Consider the following 15,346-nt stretch of genomic DNA (forward strand, 5'->3'; position numbering starts at 1 on the left):
AGGATTTATATGTAATTTAATTTAATAAAGTATTAAGAAGAATACTGAGCAACACATTTGTAAGAACAGGTGTATTAACAAACAGTCAGCATAGGTTTAGGTTGGGGAGATTGTTTTTCACCAATATGCTGTAATTCTATTAGGAAGCCACAAAAGCATACAGAAAGGGAGGTACATATGTTATATCTTTACTGGATTTTGAGAAAGCTTTTAATAAGATACCTCATAAGAGGCTGGGATCAAACCAAAAAAAGTGGAAATTCAGGGTGCAATGTATACATTGTTGATAAATTGACTTAAGCACTGAAAACAAAGGGTTATGATAAGGTACTTCTTCTCAGTTAAGTGATGTTGAAAGTGACATCCCTTCAGAGTCAGTGCTCAGGGCTGCAGCTCATATATATACATAAATAGTCTTGATAAGAATATTAATTGCAAGTTGCTTAAATTTGCATATGTTACAAAATCAGGTGGAATGGCAGATAATCTACTTAAATCATCACAGAGGAAGCTGGATAGTGTGCAAGCTTGGACAGATCTGTGGCAAATGAAATGTAATGTGAGTTAATATAAGGTACTACACATAGAAAGTAAAAATGTTAGATTTGAATACATAATTAAAGGTTTGAAACTTGAAAGTACCCCTTATGAGAAGGATGTACGAGTCATGGTGAACTTGTCACTATTTACATCTAGACAATGTACAGAAGATATCATGAAGGCTGAAAGGATTTTAGGTTATACTGTATTTTGATATAAGAAGTAAAACTCGAGGGATTTCATGTTTAAGCTACAGTATATAACACAATTGATGGTCCTCGCCCAGAGTACTGTGTTTAGTTTTGGTCTCCTTTCAAAAAAAGGCATACTGTAGAAGCACTAGAGAATGTCCAGAAGACACTGTCTAGGCTGATTCTGAGACTGTAATGTATGAGTTATAATAAGAGAAATTTGACAGAGATTATTATTTTCAGTTCAAGTAAACAGAGAGTAAGAGATAAACATTTTTGACGTGTTTAAAATGAAATAAAATTAATTAGCAGTGGATCCCAGCTGTTATTTTAAATGAATACTCTACCCATAAAATGGCATTTTTTATCTGTTACTTACCTTGTGTTGCTTGTAAGTGATGGCTGAGAAAAATTTTAAGCTTGTCTTTTCATGGAAAATGGAGATAATAGGTTTCAACGGGAGCCAGCATTCGATAACACTAGAAAACAGCAAACAATACCAAAACAATTGTTAAAAATGACAAATGAATTCTGTTGCCTAGCTCACATGTCACTTATCTTGTTGTGTGCTCACAACATCCAAAATGCATATTTTGGCTAAAATATTGTTAAATAAATACTTCTGTAAAACCAAAGTACAGGACATTCAAATTGACTTAAGCCTTTGAAACAAAGACTCGCTCCCCCCATTCTTTGGTCAATCACCCTGATCCTGTCATTTTGGTGAAATTAGGGGAATACGGCTGACAGGTTTGATAAGCTGAATGGCCTGTTCTCATTAAAATTTTGCAACATTCTAGTGTTCTAATCTACCTGTTTATGTAATTTACTGGATAGAAAAAAACAGCTGTAGAATTTTCTCTTAGGTTAAACCAAAAGGCTACTTAAAATCATAATTACATTCATAACAACATAAACATTAGAAAAACTTTTAATGAGAAACAGGCCAATCAGCCCAACAAAGCTCACCAATCCCTAATTCCTCCAAAACAACATCAAGCCGAGCTTTAAATATACCTAGGTTCCTACTGTTCACCATACTACTTGGTAGCTTATTCCAAGTGTCTATGGTTCTCTGAATAAAGAAAAACTTCCTAATATTTGTATGAAGTTTACCATAAACAAGTATCCAGCTGTTCCCCTGTAATATTGTCAATATTTGCTACTCTCCATTCCCTAGGAATTTCTCCAGTGTTCAGTAACTTTCTAAAAATATGTACCAGGGATTCATACAGTATATGTACTCATTAACCTCATTAAGAACTCGATAAATGTTCTCTGGTCCTGGTGATTTGTTAGACTCCATCCTAGTTAATCTAAGCAGTACATCTCCCTCTATATTTTCCAAATCACCAGGTACCTACCTAATTCTTCTTGTTACTGCTAGAAGGTTATCAATTTTGCCACATGTGAAAACTTCAGAAAAATACAAGTTTAGAGCAATTGCCATTTTACTGTCTGCATATCTGAATTACCACTTACTACTCCTGATACATTTTACCCAGTGCTGGATTTAGGCAGAGGCTGAACAAACTACTGTACATTTTAGGGCCTCACAATCCACAGGGACTATACAAAATTTCTGAATTTTGTTTGGCTTTTAAAATTTTATGTGGCATTTCATATGTACTGTAGTTTTAAATATGTAACCAGTAAATGCATTCATCTGAAAAAATTCTAATTTTCACTTTAAATACCTTGCTATTAAATAATTTGAAGGCATATATATGTTTTCAGTTTTTTTGTGATGACCCAAGGTCCTGTTTTGGTATGGTCCTTAGTGGGACACAACAGTGTAATTTTTAATCGAGGGGCCCCCAAGCTTTATGTAGTCTGACCCAACATAAATTCAGCACAAACTCTGTCTCCTCGTTGACAGTTCTTTTACTGATAAAATACTGCAAAAAAAAAAACTTTATTTGGGTTATCTTTTGCCCGATCTGCAGTATTCTTCTCTAACTGCCTTTTAGGTAATCTAATATCCTTCTTAATTGTTGCCTTCATGCTCTCATACACCCTATGATTTTAGCATACCTTTTTTGATTTTTTTTATATGGCCTGGTGTTGAATTTTATGTTGGAGTTGTGTTCATTTTATGATGTTGGATTTATTATTGGATGGCTCATTATACTGCAGTCTCTAATCTGTAGGAACCACACAACCAAGAATCTCATTTTGTTATATACACATGACAATAAACCTGAATCAAAACTTAATGCACTATGCATGATATATGCCTCAGGCCTAGGTCATGCTAGGCTACTGTCTGTGGTCATTCAGCTCTGATTAATTTAATCTGTACATTGTGGTCCATAAAGGCATTTCAAAAGAAAGCTTGTAAACGGCACTGTCTGCTATGGACAATGTAGTAGCCTTCAATTATACCAGTTACATATTAGTTAATGACCTTAAGGATTTCATGTTGTGCTAGTCACATCTACCAGTTATTTTAAATGATATAACTTCTGGAATGTCTCCTATAGCTGATATAAGGCTTTGTTCTTGCTTTTTAGAATAAAATGAAACATTTATTGTGAAAGAACGGTCGAGTGTCCCTGCGAGTGACGCTTCCCCGTGTTGCACCTAAAAGCTCCTAGGATATCTCCTGGTGCCCTGTGACAATGTAATATTAAAAGTAGATTCACAAAATGAATGGATGAATGAAAAACACACTGTGATTGTGAATATTATGTTTCAATCCTAGCTCAGCCTAATTCAGAAATCAAGGAGGCAGGCTTTATTAGTGACTACATTGCAAAATTAAATATGTTTGCAGGCTATTACTACGAAAACTACTTGATCTACGTTTTTTCAAGCTATATGCACCACGCTAATGCAATCTTTCTGCAAGCAAGCTGCATGCAGTTTTTCTTTTTAAAAATAACATTATATAAACATAGACTTTATATAGACATGTGGTCATCTATACATGTATTCTATTGCACATTTAATTGCATCAGTGTGTTAAGTGAAGAGCTTATTTCACTTTCCTCAGTTAAAGGTGGAGATGATCTACAGTATCTGTGGTTCATCCTATATCTTGCAGAGCTAAAAATCCGAAAATTTTATTGCCATAAGATCCACAGATTTTACAATCAAAATGGAAAATAGATCAAGAGTATCTTCAACGGGACTCTGTCGAAAGACGTAAGACGAACTCTGGACATTCATCTTTCAAACACACAAACACACAAATCGGCAGAGCATTTGCTCCACCCACCAGAGAGCCGGCTGGACTACTATTGGTTCACAACAGCGTCAGTCACGTGAATGCATGAGCTGTCGGGCGGTACCAGGGACTTACACGCTCTCCCCAGAGGTTGTTTGAAAGAGACCGGACGCCACCCAAACTGAGCTTTACGCTTGTCATACGCAGTATATTTACGCCCGCACACAGATATCGCAATTTATTTAGTCCGTTTTGGTTTCAAGGCAAGGGGTGCGAACGAGACAAGACGACGGTGGACTCAAGGAAGCACGCACTGCGGTGTGGCATCCGGAGGACGGCTCGGAAAACGCTCACTCGGGAAGGAAGGAAGGAAAGGTAGGGCGACGCTTCCTCCTCTTCTCCGTGGGGCTCACGGCCCGGTTTGGTTTGTCTAGCTTCTTTTTAATCGTTTTGGTGAGTGACCGAGGATCTTTCCAATACATGTACGGTTCATGGCTGTGTATGGCAAAAATATCTGAGATGTGTGTAATGGGCGAATAATTGGTTCTTGGCTCCGCACAATCCGGTCGCATTTCTCCTTTTTCCGCATAACGAGACTGGCGCTGGGGGCGGACACACACACACACACACACACACACACACACACACACACACGTGCGATTGCAGCACCTTTTGGAGACATCTAGTGGTGCCTTAAAGTGCAGTGTGGGGTGCCACAGAGGGAGGGAGCGAATAAAGATATTGGTGTGGAGTCGGGGGTCGCCTATTGCCCTTTCTACTACATCACCCGTGAACTTGATATAATTATCAAGCAGACACATTACTAGTATTAATGGTTAAAGACTAAGGATCAGAAATCAAAGTCTGATTGCCAATAATTTCCAGACCACAGCACTGAAGGGTGCGGCCGGGAGTAGGGGGTGGGGGTTATGTCTGGTTGTTGGTTGAACGTACCGCAGTATAAAATGGAAGACAGTCGCTATAAATAAACAAACACAGGAGGAATAATGTCGTGGGCGCGTTGTGCAGCCTGTCTAAATAGAACCACACTGTGTAGTTTCAGCTTCCCATACGGACTCTCATGCAGACCTTGACAAAAATAAAGCTGTCCTAGACCAACCTGAGGGGCCCGAAGTTTGATCCCCTCCCATTTCAGAAATGTTTTTAGAAAACGGCATATTTTGCATTTTTTGTTAATTGTACCATTCCTGAGGATGTACTTGTGGACTAGGACCGCGGTAGTAAGTAGACCAGTTAGCCTCCTCCTTAGGTGTGCAAATCATCACTAGCACTGTACAGGCAAAGTAGAAAAGATGGTTTACTTTATTCTAGTTGGTGGACTTAAAATATTTGCGCTATGATAATTATGCATGAAGAAGCAGATGCAGGTGGTTGAATTATATAGAGTGACAGGCAGTTTGAATGAAGTGGTGTGCTATAATGGTTATGAAGGGTGTTCATCCAAGCAGGAGGTTTAAGACAATGTGAATGAGGTAGGGACAGAAGAAACAGGAAGAATGGATCTTGTCTGTAAAGATGACCCTGACTGGAGAAATAGTTGGCAGTTTCGTCAATTTGGGGAAACCCAGAAAAATTGGTGTTAAACTGATCACATTTGGGGGTAATTTCTTCTTTCACATTAGGAGAATTTGGAGGGTCAGTGAATGAGAGGGTAGTTTTGTCTGGCATTTTTTCACCTGTTTTGAAGGATAAAGGCGAAACACCGTTGGCTGTATGCATTTTTATATGTTTATATGTACACGTCTATGAAAGTCTGTCTTTGGTACAGCTCTGCTGTTTGTCAGATATTCTGGTTCATGAGAAAGTGGTGCCAGTGTGGACACCCCCGTTTGCTTTTTTTCCTTTGTAGTGACTGAATGTAGTACTTTTACACCTCATACTACAGCTTTTCCCATTACACATTCATATTTATGTTTATTTATAGAAGATGCCCTTTTTAAACATGAATATACAGTTGAACTCTCTACAATTGTTTAAATACAAATTAATATGGTATATCACACACTGAATATATTGTTGCATTTTTTCTGTGAAAAAAAACAACACTTTTGTGTTTTTGTATGAGGAGTCAAGTTATCCTTTGAAAACAGGTCTGTGGATTTGAGTGATTGTTTCTCGGTTTAATTGTGTATAGTTTCAGAAGTTAATGGCCTGGGCTTCCACTGGCATTTCCAGTTCACAGCAGGCAACACTTGTCTTGTGAATATAACTCTGGTGTTAAGAGGCTCAGAAGCTGTGCTCTTTTATATCTTCTAAGATGATGCACAAGAGCAGTGAAGTGAGATAAATGAATTGCAGGTTGTCTCCATCCATGTGCTACTCCTACTGCCATTCCACCTCTGGCAATATGTTGTGCCAAGTGGGTAATTTGTGTATCATCTACATCTTTTCACTTCCAAGCAGTTATTTTAGATATCCATATGAAAGCAAGAAAAACCAGTACTTTATGCTTTCAGGAATGGCCAGTTGGGAAACAGATGGGTCTGTGCTAGAACAATGGGTACTTCTTTCTATTTCCTGTTGGAGGGGGGAGACCAGAAATAGAGGAAGAGTATTATAGCATAGACAGATAGGGTAAAAAACACTATTCAGATCTAAAATGTAAAGCTTTGCTTTACATCAGCAGCTTTATTCTATCATTCGTTTGTCAAATCAGGCACTATGCTGTAAGGGGAAGAATAAGTTTATGAAGGGAATGTCATGAACACCATTAAAGAAATTGGTGCACAGTCTCATTTCACTATCAGATGCAATGTGTTGCTTAACGTGTAACTGATATCTAAATCTTCCCATATGTAATTCTTGTACAAGGAACTATTTACATACTATAGACTGTCTTGTTGTGTTATGAAAGTGTAAATCCTTTCTCAACATAATTTTTATCCTCTACTTGAACTCAACACTCAATCCATGTTAATTTTATCTATCGGTAAATACGCTGTATTCATCATGTCACTACACATAACCATAATAATAATATTCCTTACTGTAACTCCGATTGCATATTCACATACAAGTGTTTGAACCACACATTGTTGTTGGTTATCACATGGAGCGAAGCAGTCTTTTGTTTGCATTTCTACATACACATCACACATTTTCTCAGCAGTAAAGTAAGATTAAAGACATCTTCTGACTTACTAACACATTACCATTTACTGTGTGTGTGTGTGTGTATGAATGAATGAGTGTACCAAGTAGAAGTATCTTTGTGTGTATTCCCTATTTGCCTTGGCAGAGGCATTTTCTTTTTTTAAGAATTTTATTTAAGTAGTTGTGTACCTGAGTTCAAGCCCCCAGATGTTCAGTGTAATGTCATGTTCTGTATTTTCTGCTGGTATTTTGTTATAGCTGTGCCATGCACTGTACAGCTGATCAATTAAGACTGTTGATTGGAAAATGAATGATTGCAGGATCTGGCTGTGCCGCATTGTGTTGAACGAATCCTGCTGGCGTATATACATGAGGTAGAAACAATGAGCTCTGACCAGAGCCTTCATTACTTGAGCCTTCACTGATCACTAAGGGCCCACTAGCCTGTTGCTAGGCAACACAGCCTCCGTTACCAGGCTCTCTAATGAGTTGGGCTGAAGAACTTGGCAGGTGGAATGTACCACTGCTTTGCTAATTCGGGTAGGGTTTTCCTCTGTCTGTTATTTGCATAGTAAAAGAGATCAAGCAACTAATACAGAGAAACAAAGAAAGATAATACCATTTGTTCCATCACTCTTTTGTTGCAATTGGATCATGGAAAAGTAACTTCCAGTAAAGTATGAATTCTCTTTTGATATACTTCTTCTTAAATTATGTTTTAAGTATTTGAGCTTAAATACAGTTGTATTTCTGAAAAAGTATGTACAGTGTAGGAGAGGAATGCATATAGTCACTTAACAAAGCCCAGGCATATAGCCTGTATTTTTTGTAGAGGAGAAGGGTGCCATGGACATCAGGAGACAGTGGCCAAGCTGAGCTCTGTGGGGCTGTTGTTTCCTGTTCTGATGTGCTAGTCAAAAAGCAATTATTGTTTTTTCCTCTCCATCTGTGAAGTGTCTCCACCCAGTACTGGATGCAGTTGTTATTCTGCTTATGTGTTCTGGCTGTATCCCACAGTGCGAAGCCTCATTAAATTGTTTTGTTTAAAATTATAGATGCTGTTTTTTTAGAATAATTTTTATTACCTTTGACCTTTATGTCAGTTAACTTATTTAATATGAAAAAAAAATTTCCCAAAAAGACCTCAGACAGAGCTGAACTGAAAAATGCTTGTTGGTAACTGAATTGTGTAAAATCAAACTCAGCATTCATTGATCCAGTAACTCCTGTTGCTTATAGGAAAAGTAATGCAATACAGTTAACGCTGACACAAGTAGTAAATTCCATTCTACCAAAAAAAAAAATTGGGAAGATCAGGAATTAAAGACAGATTTAAAGATAAATACATTTACATATTTTAATGAAGGATGTACTTTTTAATAAGAGCAATTTGTTTGTAAATATATTTAGTTAGATACAGCATTGTATGAAAATGTCTGCCACCCTAAAGCATGACCTTTAAAAACAAATGACTGTTGTATAACAGCAGTAAATACAGTTTACTTTCAAGTATTTCTAAGATTTCCTGAACAATAATCCCAATTAATTTTTTTGCCATGGGTGTGTGAACAATGTAGTGGACCAGAGAATGCATTATGGATATCTTTAGCAAGAAGAAAGATTTTACCTGGCCGCTATGAATTGGCTCATAAAAACCAATAGAACAAATTCTGTTTTATATTTATTTTATTCCAGTGGTATTAAACATCTATGCAGTCCATTATGGCTGCACAATTATCATCATTTTCATGCAGAACTAATAAATTACACTATTCTTACCTTATATGTTAATACATATTTGAATTTTCTTGTTTTAAACACTTAATTATTGATGAAAATCTCAAGGGACCTATTCAAAGAAGTAGTTACTAGAGTTTTATTAACACAACAAAAACAGTGGACTACAAACTGGACTAGACTGTTAGTGTGGCAGGAACTGTATATAAATGCCTATTCTGATATTCTTTCTTTTCTAATTGGACAAAATTACTTATGGCTGCAAACAGGAATTGGGTGACATTAAGGAGTTTTTTTTTTTTTTTTTTGCAGGTTCAGGGTCCAAAGGTGTGTGTTGGTTCAAGGCTAAAAAAATAGTAAGATATAGTAATTCAGTAACAATGTAATGTTGTTTTTGTAACTTTTTTTTGCTGTCTTCTCTCAGACACCTCAGCAGTCAGGGTTTAGTTGATGACATGAGCCTGGCATGCCTTCTAACAGAGCCTATGACATGAAGGGAAGGAAATGCCTTTTCTCTATTCACAAATAGGAAAGACACTCGCATTGCTGGCCAGGCACCCCCATCATCATTGTGGAACCATATTACTTGATATTGCAAAGGCAAAATTAGTTCCTGAGAAATATTAAATATTTGACAATACATCTTGACTTACATTACGTTTGAGAACACTGTGGTGTTGTTATTGTTTGAAAAATAACACCTGTCATTAAAAAATATTTTAAGATGGTCACAAAGTAGATGCGCAGCTGATGAACTTATAACTTAATATCATAAATTTTGCCTTGTTTGTTGTAATTAACTTTCACATATTTTTACATTTCTTTTACTGTACATTCAGAAAAAGGCAGCACTTACTGAAAGTGTACATTTAATTGGATATCAATCTGTTGCCACTGTGTTATCATGATACTACTTGTGAATCCATGATCCTGTAATGGGCATAGGGCTAGTTTGGAAAATACAAAGAGACATGTTAGGTGTGAACATTGTGGGCAGGGATGTCAATACAGTAATCCCTCCTCCATCGCGGGGGTTGCGTTCCAGAGCCACCCGCGAAATAAGAAAATCCGCGAAGTAGAAACCATATGTTTATATGGTTATTTTTATATTGTCATGCTTGGGTCACAGATTTGCGCAGAAACACAGGAGGTTGTAGAGAGACAGGAACGTTATTCAAACACTGCAAACAAACATTTGTCTCTTTTTCAAAAGTTTAAACTGTGCTCCATGACAAGACAGAGATGACAGTTCTGTCTCACAATTAAAAGAATGCAAACATATCTTCCTCTTCAAAGGAGTGTGCGTCAGGAGCAGAGACTGTCATAAAGACATAGAAAGCAAACAAATCAATAGGGCTGTTTGGCTTCCGCGGCACAAAGCTGTTGAAGGCAGCAGCACACACCTCCTCCGTCAGGAGCAGAGAGAGAGATAGAGAGAGACAGAGAAAAACAAACATGCAAAAATCAATACGTGCCCTTAGAGGTTTTAAGTATGCGAAGCACCGTGCAGCATGTTGCTTCACTAAGCAGCTGCACAGAAGGTAGCAACGTGAAGATAATCTTTCAGCATTTTTAGACGAGCGTCCCTTTCGTCTAGGTGTGCGAACAGCCCCCCTGCTCAGTCCCCCTACGTCAGGATCAGAGAAAGTGCAAGAGAGAGAAAGAGAAAAGTAAGTTGGGTAGCTTCTCAGCCATCTGCCAATAGCGTTCCTTGTATAAAATCAACTGGGCAAACCAACTGAGGAAGCATGTATCAGAAATTAAAAGACCCATTGTCCTCAGAAATCCGCGAACCAGCAAAAAATCCGCGATATATATTTAAATATGCTTACATATAGAAGCCGCGAAAGGCGAAGCGCGATATAGCGAGGGATCACTGTATTCCTTCGTTGTCCAAGTGTCACTCAAAATATTTAGTTGATCAAATAACTTTGTTTTAAGGTCTGCCTAATAATGAATAAATGGCATAACTACTTTGTCAGTGCAGGAGAATCATAAGGAAATGTAATTATACAGTGCACACGTCAATATATTGATATATTTACCGTAAATTGTATATGGTATTATATTGATTTTATGTGGACCGCTAAAACATTGCATGTATACATTGAGCATTAGTTTTATAGTAAGGCCATAGAAGCGGTAACAAATTAAGTAAATAGAATGTCTTCTGTGTAAGTGCTAATGAATCAAATAAAACTTCGCTTTGTGTTTATGATGCCTCTGAATTGTGTTTGTCTTTCTCTTTATTCATAAAGTGTTCTAAGAGGCTCATTTCACATTTTAGGCATGTGATGAACAAATTAAAAAAGGTTAGCTGGAACCCTAGCACAGCGCAAACATCACTTAACTGTTTATTATGAGGATGTCCAAGTCTGGTCCTGGAGATCTACAGTGGTTGCAGGTTTTTATTCCAACGCTTTTCTTACTTAGTGACCCATTTTTGATGCTTATGAACTCCTTTTGCTTTAATATTAACTTGCTATTTAAGAGACAGACCTACAACAAGCCATGGAATTAAAAAAGGGGTTTAATTAACAAAAAATGGCTTCTAATTAAGAAACTAGTTGTAATGGAAGTAGTTGGAGTTTATGGTCCTGATTTAGCTTTGGTCTGTTCCAGAAAGAGAGAGTAGAAAATCCTGGCTCTCCAGACTGATTCCGGCTTGCTATAGCTTGATATTGTACCATTGAATTATGTGGTCTCAGAACATGGGATTTTAATCGGCTCACACAGTCCTGGATGGGATGATCCTACTTAACGTGTGTTCACAGCAAAATTTATGAGTCGAGCACTGACAGCTGATCAACCATGGACTAAAAGTCATAGAAACAGAGGGAACAACTGTCATGCTTGCAGAGCAAGAGATGCTAGTGGAACGTGTGAAGTTTATCGGTATATCCTCCAAAACAGGAGCAACACGGCAGCAACAGCTATCAAGGAAAGGGAGATGGCATAAAGTAATACTGAAAGAATGAATGCGTAAAACAATTAATCAGTAAATCTGTATAAATTATTTTGGTAAATTATTGCATTGTGCCAAGATGTATCCTGATGATATTACTTTACTTGAAATGTTGCATGCCCTCAAGTAAGAAATGTGTTCCACTTTTTCAATATTAATGATATCTATATGAGTCTAAGCCCATTAAATACAGTGACATACTATAATAATAAGAAAGCAGATGCAAATTTTTGGAGTAGCCGGGGTGGGGCTGTAGGTGCATGCACGTGCTTTAAATTTCATGTTTGTTGGGATTAGTAAAAGGGAAGTGCGTGGAACTTAGTGTACGCATAGATTTATGCATTTGGATTTTTTTGTTTGTACTTCCAGTTTTATCTATGCCATGTTTTAGTGTGAATTCTATGCACAGCATTATACATGAGGCCCCTGGTGTAATGTTATAGTCTGAGGTGTGCAGAGTGAAGAGAAAAGGAGACAGGACTTTTCCTTATGGTGCTTCGGTATTGTTCTTATCTGTATCAGAAACCATTGAAGCCTTTGTCTGATATGCAAATGGCAGTGGGTCCAGCTGCCTGCAAGAGGACTCCTATAGTCCAGTACCAGTCTCGTAAGGTATGGTTGGTTCTCAACACAGATGCAAGCTCCACATTAATTAACCACCTGTGTACTATGATTTTCATCTTTCTTCTCCCTTTAGTAGGGAGGTATTAAATTTGATTTAAAAAGAAAAAGATTTAGAACAAGTAAATTGTGAATGTTTCCATTTGAAAACTTCTTTGTACCACATTTCTTGTGTTGACCTTCGATTTTTATCTGTATGCCATGTTTTAGTGTGAATTCTACGCACAGACAGAACTTTTCCTTATGGTACTTTGGTATTGTTCATATCCGTATCAGAAACATACTCTTTGAGTCTCACAAACTGCGGTCTGCCTGATGGATAGTCCATTATCCAGGACACCATTGTCTCATTCACTTGCATATCTCTGCGTTTTTCCCTTACCAGGGATGGCCATATGGTATTAAAGGTACTGGAAAACTCAAAAAACATAATCCCCACAGTGCTGCCAGGTGAAGTAAAGTCAAGACAAAACTACACTCTCATTCACTTACCATCCATTGAAGCCTTTGTCTGATATGCAAATGGCAGTGGGTCCAGGTGCTCGCAAGAGGACTCGTATAGTCCAGTACCATTCTCTTATAGGTCTTCATGATTTGAGATTTAAGTGCCAACTGGTATGTAGTCATTAGGAGAAGAGACACCTGCCTTTTTTGCAACAGGAACAATACAGGATGTTTTCCACAGCAGTGGCACTTTCAGAAGGCTTAGGGACAGAGTACAGTAATCCCTCCTCCATCGCGGGGGTTGTGTTCCAGAGCCACCCGCGAAATAAGAAAATCCACGAAGTAGAAACCATATGTTTATATAGTTATTTTTATATTGTCATGCTTGGGTCACAGATTTGCGCAGAAACACAGGAAGTTGTAGAGAGACAGGAACGTTATTCAAACACTGCAAACAAACATTTGTTTCTTTTTCAAAAGTTTAAACTGTGCTCCATGACAAGACAGAGATGACAGTTCCGTCTCACAATTAAAAGAATGCAAACATATCTTCCTCTTCAAAGGAGTGTACGTCAGGAGCAGATAATGTCAGAGAGATAGAGAAAAGCAAACAAATCAATAGGGCTGTTTGGCTTTTAAGTATGCGAAGCACCACGGCACAAAGCTGTTGAAGGCGGCAGCTCACACCCCCTCGTCAGGAGCAGAGAAAGAGAGAGAGAGAGAGATAGGGAGAGACAGAGAAAAACAAACAATCGAAAATCAATACGTGCCCTTCGTGCTTTTAAGTATGTGAAGCACCGTGCAGCATGTCGCTTCACGAAGCAGCTGCACAGAAAGTAGCAACGTGAAGATAATCTTTCAGCATTTTTAGACGAGCGTCCGTATCGTCTAGGTGTGCGAACAGCCCCCCTGCTCAATCCCCCTACGTCAGGATCGGAGAAAGTCACCGCAAGAGAGAGAGAGAGAAAAGTAAGTTGGGTAGCTTCTCAGCCATCTGCCAATAGTGTCCCTTGTATGAAATCAACTGGGCAAACCAACTGAGGAAGCATGTACCAGAAATTAAAAGACCCATTGTCCGCAGAAATCCGCAAACCAGCAAAAAATCTGCGATATATTTAAATATGCTTACATATAAAATCCGTGATAGAGTGAAGCCGCGAAAGGCGAAGCGTGATACAGCGAGGGATTACTGTAAACGGGTGACAGAGGACACCACAAAGTTTGTCAGCACAGGCCTTAAGAACTCAAGGACTGACTCTGTCTGGTCCTGCAGCATTTCTTTTGCATAACTTCCTCAATTGTCTCCTTACTTGGCCATCAGTTATGGACAACCCACAATAATAGCCAGAGGTGCAAACATCACTGGCCATTCCAGTTGACGTGATAAGAGTTCTTGATGTTGTAGGGCTGGTGTAGGGAGACTGGTTATTGAAAGAAGGTGGCACTGGGAGAGAAAAATCTATTAAAAATGTAGGTTAGTTTCAGAACATTGTTTGCTCTAGTAACAAATGGATTTCACAAGATCTTTCTTTCTGGAATGGGCAAATCCTGACCCTGCTCCAAAAAGCAGTATTGTCGGGTTATGCACTTTTGGCTAAATACTGTTTCTCTGGACTGGAATTAGCACAATTTCCATGAAGTCCGACTTACTTTAACGGGATTTCACACTAATCCTGCTTTCTAGACTAGACCCCTGGTCATCTGTTGGCTCACTTAAGATATCATTTTTGTTTGGCTGCCTTGGTTAAAAAAAAAGTTTAGGAAATCGAGTATTGAAAAACAAAGCAATTAAATGAAGTAGAAATGAAGTTAGTTAATATCAGAAATTGATCATTGATTAAGAAGGTTGCAGGAAGGAAAACCTACAAACACTGTGGGTCTCCAGGATCAGAGTTGGACTCCTTTGGTTTATTAGTTCCCTCTAAGGCCAACTGGAGAAGTTTGCTTATTTTTCAGAAAATAAATTTTGACAAAATGATGATGAGTTTTGTAGCTGTGATGGTAGGACATTTCGCAGCAACATGCTGCTAAATTTTCCATGTGGGAGAACCACTGATAAAGTACTGTATGAAAAGTCTTAGGCACTTGTGAAAAAATACTTTAAAGGAGGGATACTTCCAAAAATAATGCAATGAATGGTGGTCCATGTCATCTTTTGCAGGTACCCCGGTTCCTGTTTTTGCTGCAGACTTGTGTTTGGGGTCATTGTCATGCTGCAGAGTTGGATAGGGCAAGAGTAGACTCCTCTGTTATGGATTTGCTTAATAGTTAACAATCTACCTATACTTTTGAGTAGAGAGAGGGTCATCAATTTTGATCAAATCACTAACTGAGTTAGTGGAAATGCATCCCCAAACCTGCAGGGAACCCCCAGTGCACTTCACTATTGAGTGCTGAAGGTGCACTTATGTGCATGCTGTCAGTGCACAAGCTGTCTTTTGTTAGAGCCATATAGTTCTAATTTTGACTCATCAGTTCTGAGCTGCTGTTGCCATTTTTCCTTCACACCAGTCCTTGTGTTTTTATGCATAGGGGAGTCATTGGGCTTTATTGCCAGTTTAGTGG

At 38.2% G+C, this 15,346-nt stretch overlaps 1 protein-coding gene across 2 annotated transcripts in view; it reads left to right on the top strand.

Moving 5' to 3' along the window:
- The first annotated feature begins 3,990 nt into the window (after positions 1 to 3,990).
- Positions 3,991 to 15,346, top strand: part of LOC114648927 (guanine nucleotide-binding protein G(I)/G(S)/G(T) subunit beta-2) — a 214,817-nt gene continuing 203,461 nt past the window's right edge. Inside the window, exon 1 of one of the 2 annotated variants that reach the window (XM_051925125.1) lies at positions 3,991 to 4,353. The gene's annotated coding sequence lies outside the window, so the exon portion shown is untranslated. The remainder of the gene's footprint in view (positions 4,354 to 15,346) is intronic. The other variant, XM_028798272.2, reaches the window with a different exon arrangement.

The sequence above is a fragment of the Erpetoichthys calabaricus genome, chromosome 3 (assembly GCF_900747795.2).
Source record: "Erpetoichthys calabaricus chromosome 3, fErpCal1.3, whole genome shotgun sequence".
Classification (NCBI taxonomy): Eukaryota; Metazoa; Chordata; class Cladistia; order Polypteriformes; family Polypteridae; genus Erpetoichthys; species Erpetoichthys calabaricus.